Source organism: Aotus nancymaae, unplaced genomic scaffold (assembly GCF_030222135.1).
Source record: "Aotus nancymaae isolate 86718 unplaced genomic scaffold, 86718_ANA_hifiasm-v0.15.2.pri h1tg000058l, whole genome shotgun sequence".
NCBI classification, from domain to species: Eukaryota; Metazoa; Chordata; class Mammalia; order Primates; family Aotidae; genus Aotus; species Aotus nancymaae.
In genome coordinates this window covers 33,569,554-33,578,465 of record NW_026988472.1, presented here as the reverse complement: position 1 = coordinate 33,578,465, position 8,912 = coordinate 33,569,554, and the positions used below count along the sequence as shown (strand labels likewise).

Below are 8,912 nucleotides of genomic sequence, written 5' to 3'. Positions count from 1 at the left end.
ACACGAAAGGAATTTCAAAAAGTTCATGGAAAATGCATATTATGAAAAGACTATGCATATATTTCAATTTTTTTGCACCCAAATAAACTCATAATAACTTGTTATAACATATCTGAACAGGATCTAGTTTGAAGCACTAAGAAGACATCAGTTTGAAAAGAACTCCTATCAGAGTAACACCAATTCTGCTAAAATTGAAGCAGGAAGAAGCATCAAATTTATGGTAAAGCTTGAGTAGAAGAATGATGAAATCACTGATGTTTTACAAAAAATTTATGAGGACAATGCCTCAAAGAATTCAGTAGTTTACAAATGGGTAACTTGCTTTCGGAATGAGACATTGTTGAAGACTACCACAGCTGACTATCCACATTAATTTGTGAGGAAAAGGTTAATCTTGTTCATGCACTTATTGAAGAGGACTGATGATTAATAACAGAAACAATAGCCCACAGTACAGTGCAATTGTTTCAGCTTACACAATTCTGACTGAAAAATTATAGTTGAGCAAATGGCACCCATTTGATGGGTGCCAAAACCATTGCACCCAGATTGGCTGGCTACAAAGAAGAAAAGAGCTTTCAATGGAAATTTTAACTAAGTGGGATCAAGATACTGAAGCATATCTTAGAATTGTAACAGTAGATGAAACATGGCTTTACCAAAATGATCCTGAAAGTGCATTCAAAACAATGGCTACTGAAAGGGGGAAGTGGTCCAGTTAAAGCAAAAGCAGACTAGTCAAAAGCAAAGGTCATAGGAATAGTTTTTTTGGGAACGCTCCATGCATTTCCCTTGTTGACTTTCTGGAGGGCCAAAGAATGATAACATCTGCTTATTATGAGGGTGTTTTGAGAAAGTTAGCCATAGCATGAACAGTCAAATGCCCAGGAAAACTTCATCAGAGAGTTTTCCACCATGATGATGCTCCTGCTCATTTCTCTCATCAAACAAGGGCAATTTTGTGTGGGTTTCTTTTTTTTTTTTTTTTTTTTTTTTTTTTGAGACGGAGTTTTGCTTTTGTTGCCTGGACTGGAGTGCAATGGCACGATCTCCGCTCACTGCAACTTCCACCTCCTAGGTTCAAGTGATTCTCCTGCCTCAGCCTACGGAGTAGCTGGGATTACAGGCATGTGCCCCCACGCCCAGCTAATTTTGCATTTTTAGTAGAGATGGGGTTTCTCCATGTTGGTCAGGCTGGTGTTGAACTCCTGATCTCAGGTGTTCTGCCCACTTCGGCCTCCCAAAGTGCTGGGATTATAGGCATGAGCCACTGCACCGGCCTGGCGCAAGTGTTGATGGGAAATCATTAGGCGTCATTTTACAGTCATGATTTGGCTGACTTTCCTTGTGACTTCTTTTTGTTTCCTAATCTTAAAAAATCTGTAAAGGGCCACCATTTTTCTTCAGTTAAAAATGTAAATAAGACTGCATTGACCTGGTTAAGTTCCCAGGATAATCAGTTTCTAAGGGATGGACTAAATGACTGGTATCAACACTTACAAAAGTGTCTTTAACTTGATGGAGCTTATGTTGAGAAATAAAGTTTATATTTTTAGTTATTATCTTTAAATTCCATTTCCATGAACTTTTTGAAGTCCCCTTATATGCATATATACACACATATTTATAATGTAATATTCAGCCACATAAAAAAAAGGAAATCCTGTCATTTGTGCCAACACAGAATGAACCTGGAGGGCATTATCCTAAGAGAAATAAGCCAGGTAGAGAAAGACAAATACTGTATGGTATCAGTTATATGTGAACTCTAAAAAATAGGAGTTGAACTCATAGAAACAGAAAGCAGAATGGGGGTAGCCGGGGTCTGGGGTGGGAGAAATAGAGCTATGTTGGCCAAAAAATACACAATTTCAGTTATAAGATGAGTAACTTCTGGGTATCTAAAGTACAATATTAATTATATTAATAGTTAATAGCACTATTGTATACTTGAAATTTTGTAAGAGAGTAGAGAGTAAGCATTCTCACAAAAAAGGCAACTATATGAGGTGATGGATATATTAAGTTGATCATGGTACTCACAGCAAATCATCATGGTGTATTCTTTGAATGTATACAATTTTATTTGCAATTATACCTCAGTAGAGTTGAAAACAAGCAAACAAATAAAGCAAAAACCAAAAGATTTGTACCTCAATCCTGCCACTTGCTTACTATGTGACCTTGTGCAAGTCACTTCTCCATTCTGGCCCTTGATTTTTGATCTGTAGAATAAAGATGATGGTACTTTAAAAAAGTCATTGTATAGATTAAGAATCAATGGTATGGGAAAACATTCATTGTATATTAAACAAAAATCAGATTATAAGAATGTCTCTACCATAAGACCCCAATTTTAGAAAGCAAAATATATGTATATATGTACATGGAGAAAAGATTGGAAAAATCTACCTGAAAATGTCAGCAGTGCTTATATTTGGGTTTTTGAATTGCAGTTACTTTTCGTTTTAACTAGGCAAACAACTTTATTAACCTTTTTTTCAAACTTGATTTCCAGGCTTCTTTGGCTTAATTAGCTGCAAAGAATGAATTGTGTATAAGCAAAAACTGAAAAGAGCTGCAGTGTCCAAGGGGCTTGGGCTTAAAAATATTAGAGATCTAAATTTTATCAGATCCATAAACAAAAATATCTTAAAAAGTTGTAATAATATAAAATAGGAGCTCCTAGTAACTTCTTCAAGTTTTATCTTCAGAAGTTGACTCAATTGTTTGCCTCATTCTTGGAAGCCTCATCAAAATTCTTCGCAAGATCTGGAACTTCATCATCCTCCTCCTCTCCAGTAACAAGTGGTGCTTTTCCATCCACAGATTTTTTTGGGCAAAGCCTCAGCCAGTCTCCTGAAACTAGTCAGACTGTGTGCAGCAAGCTGGTTTAAGATGCTGGGTAGCACTTCTGTCAGCTGCTTTGTCTCAGCATGACCTGTAATGGTGAAAGCGTGCGCTGCCAGAGATGCCTGAACTTTAGGTTTGTGAAAGTGGATCACTGTTCCCTGGTTTGTAAACATATTCACCTCTTCGATACCAGGGATATTGTTTACCCCAACTTCTTTAAGGAGAGTTGAAGTGTTTTTATCATCTGTGGTGACTGTTCTATGAACCACTTTCTTCTTTCTGTGAGCAGTTCCTTTCCCACCGACGTGCACTTGTGTCTGCAGTTTGGTGAATTTTTCCTGGTTCATGATTGTTTATTTCATCTTTTCAGAGCGGATAAGGGGCTGCTGGAGGGACTAGGGTTGGTGCTCAGGGGGTCTCAGGTGCACCAGCTGAGATTAGATGCACACACATGGGACACAAGATGACAGCTGAATTGTAGTTACTTTTTAAAAAGCTATATAAAATAAGGACTTAGGAGATAGTGGTTGAATTCTAAAGAGGTGAAGATATTTCAGGAATGGACCAAAAGCACCAGTGTTCTATATTTGCACAACACTTTGGCTAATAGATTAAATATACAGTTGGTGGGTTTGGGAGCGGCAGTTTAGCTTAAGTCATCTGAGTAGAGTGATCTTTCTTCTACGCCATGCAATAATGAAGAGTGAAAGTCCAACTGTGGTGGGCAAAAATGACGGGTAATGTGAAAGAAATGGGGTCTAAATAAAAATATATTGTTTATATTTGTCTGTTCAATCAATAGTTATACCCCTACTGTGTGCCTAGTATTGTGGTGGATGCCGGAGTGGTTATGAAGGAAATAAAAGACATACGTAGTAGTTTGCAGGCCAAATAAGGAAGCAAAGCATGGCCATGTGAGTAAGTTAGACCCCTAGCTATCTGGCTTACATCTCATGACACTCATCTATCTTGTGAGGACTTATTTGATGTGTGTCTTCCCATGAAGACTGTAATTCCCTGAGAATGGGATATATGTGTATCTCATTCTTAATTGTATTTATTTATTTTTTAGAGACAGGGTTTCACGATAATGGCCAGGCTGGTCTTGAACTTCTGACTTCAAGTGGTCTGCCCGCCTCAGCCTTCCAAAGTGCTGGGATTACAGGCGTGAGCCATTGTGCCCGGTCGTGTATCTCATTTTTCTTGGTATCTTCTGAGCGTGCCTCTCTGATGTTGGCAGGCAATAAATGTGAGAGTTTAGAGAGGAGAACAGTGCAGGCTGAAGTGGATAGAGAAGGCCTGAAGGAGAGATGGAACTTGGACCAGGTCTGAAAGATGGCTAGTATGCTTAGGAAGGAGGGATTTTGAAGACTGGAATGGAAGGAATGGGAAGAAATAACTTGCTAGACTTAGATGAAGAGTCCAAATGAGTGAGCTTTGAGTTCTGGGTAACGAGAAGGAAAAACATGGTTATAAAAGATTAACCAAAGGAAAGGGAAAGCAGGATTTAATAGAAAAAATATTAGTGTGCCTGAAGAAAATATATTATGGCTTTTTTTTTAGAAAGGAAAAAATGAAATAGTCAACATTGTGACTAATTTCTTTAGGAAAGTTTATTGTATGAATCATATTGTTTGAAGAGTGAAATTATAAATGCATGTATACTCACTGCTTTTTAAAGTTCCAGAATATCTGAAGGTATCAGATGTTTATTGTTTTTTTTAGCTGTCAATAATAAAGAGTAAATCAACTGCATATTTAATAATAATGTTTTCTAATTGCCAGGGATTGTTGTGAGTGATTTAATAACTGATTTTTATCCACTCAATAATTCTATTGTTATTCTCATTTTACATTTGAGGAAACTGAGACACAGATTTGAATAACTTGCCTATGGTTACACATCTAGTAAGGGGCAGACCTAGGATTTGAATTTGTCCTGTATGGCTTTAGAACCTGCAAGTCTAACCTCTGAATTAGGCCTCTATCTATTTTGTGCCTAAATAATGAATGGGTAGTCGCAGAAACTGTAATCACTAATTTTAATTCAAAATATATTTAAATCATGTATGTGAATTTGAAAAGGCAAGAAGCACAGTTGAAGAGTAGATAAATATATTAAGACAGGATGGTATATAAAACAATGGTAGAGGTGTTTATGTGAAATAACTTGTATTCATCCTTGTTATTGTTAGAGCAGCACTGTCTAATAGAAATATAATGCAAAGCACATATGTAATTTAAATTTCGTAGTAACCACATTAAAAAAGAAATAGGTGAAATAATTTGATAATATATCTTATTTAACCACGATTCAAAAATGTTATTGTGACATGTAATCAATACACAAGTTATTAATGAGTTATATTCTTCATACTAAGTCTTCAGAATCTGGTGTGTATTTTATGCTTAAAGTACATCTCAATTCAGACTGGCCACATTTCATGTGCTTCATAGCCACATGTTGGTGGCCATAGCTGGTGGCTGTCATATTGGACAGCACGGGCTCAGCAGACTAAACGTCTTAGGAGTGACCTTATTTTTTATGTTTCCATGCATTTTTAGAGTTTCTTTGCCTTTTTTTGCATGTACATCATATACTGTCATTTAGTTTGGCTAAAAGATTTGATGGGCCTATTCCAATGCCTTATGAAGCCTGTTGTGTTAATAGCAGAGTTCAGGACTTCTGGGCTTCCTGCTGGTTTTGAAATTGTCTAAATTTTGATTTTTCTATACAGTGAATCTGATCTCTTTGTTGTTGTTGTTGTTTTTTTTAAATGCATCATACTTTTAGAGTGTAGGCAGTTGAATCACTGAGTACTCTTTATTTTGTTTTAAGAGCGTCTGCTTTCTTTCTTGCAAAAGGAGCCCATTTGGGCTAATGAGCTGAATTCACTAGTTGCTTTCTTTTCTTCTACAAAACACCTTAAAATCTAATTCTACTTTCAGAGGAATTTCAGCAATATCCGTGTCTCTCTTGATAGATTCTCAGGGTCTACATAATTAACCTTTTTTCACTAAGCTTGAGGGATTCTTATCTGTGGAACAATTATTTTCTCCAAAGCTGTTACATTTCTGTGGTGCCTATTTGCCAGAAGTTAGACTGAAGCACACTTAGTGACTTAAAACTGAAATGAGAACAATGGCATGCAGTAGTGATAGAAATGGATTATTGAAATAAAGTAGAAATCCATGAACATTGTATTTATGTCTTATGATTCTATTAGCCACTCAACATGAAATGCAGATTTATTCTAAATACATTTTAAATATACATTATATATTAAATACATATATTTATAAATATTCATAAAGATATACATAAAGAAGTATACATAAAGAAAACCTAATAAGTATATTTCTTCACTTGAACTTTAGAAAGTTTTTGGTGATTGGCAGCATTTGAGGGGATCAACCAGGTTAAACAACTTAATGAGAAGCTAGGCAAATGTTGAAAGAATGTTATTAGTAAAATTAATAAGACTTTTCTTGCTAATAGTTTATTTTGTTGCAATGAGTGGCATTGACATGAGAAGAAATTGTAGCAATGTCTTGGTCAGTGAGAGAACATGCAGGTTTTGCTTTGTCTACTAGCTACTATAATAACTAGATTGTTATCCCGAGGGAGTTAAAAATGCATGATTCTCATAGGAAGTGACCATGGGTAGCCAAAAACAGTTTTTGGGATATCCTAACCCTCCCTCACTGAATTTAACACAGAATTTTGGGGTTAATCTTGCTACCCACTGGATGTCACTGTTGCTGCACCAAAAATGTCAAGGATTTGAGCATTTTTTCAGTCCCCCAAAAGGCACATAAGCAAGCTTCAATTAAGAATATCAGTGACAATGCTGTGAGATGGAATAGAGAAGACCAATAGCTAGGTTTCTGGGTTGATAATTAAAATGTTAGTCTGTATCATTCTTGATTTTCACAATGACAGTCAATGAAATACTTTCATGTTAAGACTAGAGACTTGTGGAGTGACCCAAAGCTGTCTTTGAGATCACGTTAGTGTTTTCATCATTTTGAAGCAGGGCAGATGTTTTTACATCTGTTCCTTCTTGTCCCAATGAGAGTTGAAAGGATTCTTGCTTGATTGAGTCCTCTTAGATAAGGAATATGGAAATTATACTTTTTAACCTTGGTGTGACTGCACTGCTAAGTAACAAGTAGAATAAAATATCTTTCTTTTGATGGTTTGTGACAGTTTTCTGCTCCAGTGGTATAGAATTCATTTGTATTAGAGCTGTCAAATCTTCTCAAGTATTAAGAATACAATTTTGTTGTTTCTCATTTGTTTACCTCTGGTCAGTTGAAATGCTATTACTTATTGGTATATAATAGACAGGCCAAAGCATTGGATTCATAAAAGAGTTATGACCCTTGAAGTTTATTTATAGTTTTGAAAGAATTCAAGAAGTTACATGGCATTTACATAGGAGAAGATTTGGACTTAAAATATTAGAATAGAAAATTAATATACTTAACTTTATGTCATAAGATGATCTTGCCTGTCTAGTATTGACATTATTTAGCTTTCTAACATGTGCTATACTTAAGTGGTTCAGGGAAAAAATACTACATTTTCTGCTAAACTCAATGAGAGCAAGTTCATTTTTTCTTATTCTTTCCAAAATCTCCAGTGCTCAGCATGGTGTTGATGGTACAGTAGGTATTCGGTCATGTTGGTTTGATTGGATTTGACAATATCCTAAGTGAGGGGCTGTTAGGATGAACTAGTAAGATATCTCTTGTAGCTTTAGGGAGTTTATGATCTAGATGCGGAGAAGGCATACTAGCAATAAATACTAGAAAACCTCTTTAATGGCATTACTGGTCATAAGATCACTTTGATATCTACTACATTAGTTTATAGAACTTACATGTATGTGGGGGTTACAGGATGTTATAATTTAAAGAGAAACAATATTTTGAGAGGCAACCTTGGATAAAAGTGTCAAATTCATCTGTTTTAAAATACATAAAATATTTTCTTTGTTATGTAGGATTTAAAATTTTTAAAACTTGTTTTTCTCTCCTCTTTTGAAATACATAGGCTTTTAAGTTTATTATCTTTGCATGACTATTTGAAATTCCAAGTGGAAAAATGACTCACTTAAGATCTTGCTACTCAAAGGAAAGTCTGTAGGCAGCAGCATGGGCATTACTTGAGGCTTGCTAGAAATGCAGAATTTCATTCCCCATCTCAGACCTACTGAATCAGAATCTGCATTGTGACAACATCTCTAGGTGGTTCAAATGCTTATTAAAATTTGAGAAGCTCTGATTTAGGGTATTCGTTATGTTAGCAATAGGTTAAGGAAATGTGGAGGCCTTTGTCTAGAAGGAAACAGAGGTTTATCATCAGAATACTAAATCCTTACTATGCTGTTTACTAGATTAATGAAGGAAAACAGTAGAAATAGTGTGAGTGAAATTTTTACGAAGCAGTTTGGAAAAGGCTCACTGGCACACTGAAGGAGCCATTCTGAATTGTCCAATAAATAAAAAAGGTGGACAAGTCCAGACTGAGGCTTGCTCCCTCTCCAGCTGCTTAATTTCCATAGGGAGGCTGCTCCATTGATTCTCCAAGATCAGATGAGCCTTGGTGATTTTTCTCTCTCTCTGCCCCAGAAACCTTGGGGCAAGAATGGCTAGGCTTTTGCTTCATTGCCAGAAACTTCTTTGGGAAAAGAGATTGGTCACTTTGTATAATAATATTTTACAACTTAACCCACCTCCTCTCACAGATTACTTCCATAATGAGAAGACCAAGGACCTGTGGATTCTGCAGAACCTTTGCTTGACAAGATGCCTGTAAATGATGATGCACAGATGGGCTGGGATGAGCTTAATTCATTATTGCACACACACTACAGCTTTGTTTATTATTAATGACACAGCAGACATTTCCCTTAGCTTTGGAACTGAATAAAGCAATAACCCCACCATAAGGGAGACAGGAATTCGAAGATAATAAATATTTATCATCAAATCTCTCACTTTCCTAGCAACCACAAATGGAGGAGGAAATGAGCGCCTAATTTTTTTGA

General features: G+C 36.0%; 1 pseudogene; it reads right to left on the bottom strand.

Annotated features, from left to right (window-relative positions):
* Positions 1-2,725: 2,725 nt before the first annotated feature.
* LOC105714774 (transcription factor BTF3-like) lies at positions 2,726-3,218 on the bottom strand (annotated as a pseudogene).
* Positions 3,219-8,912: the final 5,694 nt, after the last annotated feature.